A 2838-nucleotide genomic window follows, 5' to 3' on the forward strand; every position below is an offset into this window, starting at 1 on the left:
GTCAGGTGAAAGCAGCCACGGGAACCACGTGTCCTGGTGCCTCTTCTAGGTGTCAGGGAACAGCAGCCCCCAGGGACATGTGCCCTTTTCACCCCATCTTCCCTGGGCTAGCTGGGGCTAGCAGCCACCAAGATCATTGGGCCTTGCACCTATCCTCCGCTGTCAAGGAACAGTAACCACCAGCCCTTGCCTCCCCACGCATCCCATCACTGTCAGGGTACAGCAGCCATCAGGGCTGGACGCCCTGCCCCGCCCACGTGCACAGTAAGAGGGGGACTGGGGCTGCTCGTTGGGCTACACCGCGACGCAGATGCAGGTCAGGGTGGGGATGCAGGTACAGGTGGGGATGAGGGTGCAGGTAGGGGTGAGGATGTGGGTGTGAAGACAAAGAAGGTGGGGAGGGATGGGCTCAGGGTATGGCGAGCAGTCGTGTCTGCGCTTACCTGGCCCGGGTCCCACGTGTGTACAGCTGGAGAAAGGCGCGGTCCTAGTGGCAGTAACCCTGCCCAGCAGAGCGAACCAGCGGAGCCGGTAAGCGCGCGTGCGCAGGGCTGGCGGTGAGACCCAGGAACCCGACCGCTGGAAACCGGCCCCTAGAAATTCTGCTGGGAATCTTGGGGAATAGTAGGCACAGGGGCTAGACAGCGGATTGAGGACCTTCTGAGCACCCTTCGGAGTAACTGAGGTCCCCGGCTGCTGGAGGTCCCTGCAGAACGGGGGTTCTCAGCCAAGTGAAGGTTTCCCTGTGGAGCGGCAGGAAGCTGGGGGGCGAATGCTCTCCTGGGGGTGTCTGCCCTTGGGTGGGGCAGCAAGACCTGCTCTAGAACTTCAGGTCCGAGGGGTCCCAGGACTATGTCGATTCAGTGGTCACACAGCTGCGGGGGAAGGAGGGAGGGATCCTAGCAGGTCCAGCGCGCCAGGCTCTCTGTTCAGACCTTTGGAGTTGTTAGCGACAATTTCGCCTCCCTACGTCCCTTTAAGAAACGTTTTAAAGTGTCTTTGTTTGTTTGTTTGTTTGTTTGTTTGTTTGTTTGTTTTAAGAAATCCTGAAGAGATAAGTGTCAGGACTTGACTCTTGACCTATGTGCTGGTTACAGAGCTTTCCAGTGCAGGAGCAGAAACCGATTCTAGAGGGATCCCTCTTTTAGGGGCTGTCCTGACAGTAGGTGGCAGGCACGTATCTGTTTGCTTTGCTGTCTGCGCTCTAGTGGACAGAACTGGTCCCAAGATGCACAGCTCTGGGTAATGAATACCAAGGGTGCCAAAAAATGTATACAAGTGGACACTTTGGTCAACGTTTCTCAAGCAGTAGTTCCCCATAATCAGAAGTTCCCCGTAATCAGAAGTGTCTGGACACTGATGGTACCACTTTGAGCACCTCTTGTAATTGCAGAAGTCACACATGACTTCTATTCATCTTTTGTTATCTGTATATATTTAGTATTATAATTTTAATAGAGTTTTCGTTTCTTAAAATGTGTATACATTATTTTGCCACCCTCTATATTTGTGACACAGGCTTTAGAGACAAGTGGAATTCCTTAGTTTTTGGGGTTTTTTCAAATCAAAACACCAACAAAATATGCCACTTAAAAATGGTTATATACAAACAGCCCAGATGTGAATGATACGTTGGTCACTGTAACCTGAGAAGTCAAAATGATGGTGACTTATGATCTGTGGGTCACTTCACTGGCAGACAATCCTTGGGCTGTGAGAAGTTCTGCAAAACAGACGTTGAAAGATTAAAGCCAAGTAACAGTGTTTTTAATTTTGATATATTGCTAGAAAGGGAATCCACTATAGTGCAAATCACACCTTTGCTCCTATTCCATTCTAGTCTCAACTAAAACTCGCATTTCCTAACCAGCAGCTCTTGGCATGTCCCTCTTTCTGACTCAGCCTCCAAACACAGGGGTACACCTTTCCTTCTCCCCAGCCCTTGGATGATCTCAGTGCAGTCTCATCAGCCACCTTTCCACCACCAAGGGCCATGATTCGGCCTGGACCCTCTCAACTCTTGTGCTACACTTTCCATGGCGTCTGTCTGTGAACTTCCGCTGTGCACTGTGGTCCTCCTGCTGGAGACAAGGGGTCACCCTGCAGACCTTCCTCCTAGCGTCTTCCTGAAAGACACATTCACTCCAACCTTCCACCTTTACTTTGGATACCCACAAAGTCACAAAGCAAAGTTTTCATCTAGTCATCCAATCTCAAAATAGCAACCCTCCCTCAATGTTCTTTTATTTATTTATTTATTTATTATTTTTTAAATATTTTATTGGGGAATTGAGGGAGGGAACAGTGCTGGGGAATCAGGGGAAGGGGAACAGACAAGTTGCTGTCCTTTTGTTTTTCAGTCTAGTTGTGGAGGATGTCGCTTCACTGGCCCATGTTGGTATCATCATTGCGCTCTTCCCAGGTGAGGCAGATCGGTTGCCAGCCTCTGACCGGCCGCTCATGGCAGCTCTTGGCAGCTCACACTGGCTGCCGGCCGCTCATGCTGGCTGCCAGTGACACACGGTAGCTTATGGCAGCCCACCGCAGCAGGGGCTGCAGCCTATGCAGTTGCCGGCGACTCCATGCAGCCCAGCTCCAGGTCGAGCTGTTGTTCACCATCTTAGCTGTAGAGGGCAGTGTCACTGGCCCTCATGTGGGATCCAAACCGGGGCCCTGATGCTCAGAGCTGGTGTCCCAAGCCAGCTCTTAACCAATGCGCCACTAGGCCGGCCCCTAATGTTCTTCTCTTTAAATCACCCATAACTCACCAGGCTCAGCCATAGAAGACTTCTCTTCTCTCTCTCTCTCTCTCTCTCTCTCTCTCTCTCTCTCTCTCTC

This window comes from Hipposideros armiger, unplaced genomic scaffold (genome assembly GCF_001890085.2).
Source record: "Hipposideros armiger isolate ML-2016 unplaced genomic scaffold, ASM189008v1 scaffold_178, whole genome shotgun sequence".
Classification (NCBI taxonomy): Eukaryota; Metazoa; Chordata; class Mammalia; order Chiroptera; family Hipposideridae; genus Hipposideros; species Hipposideros armiger.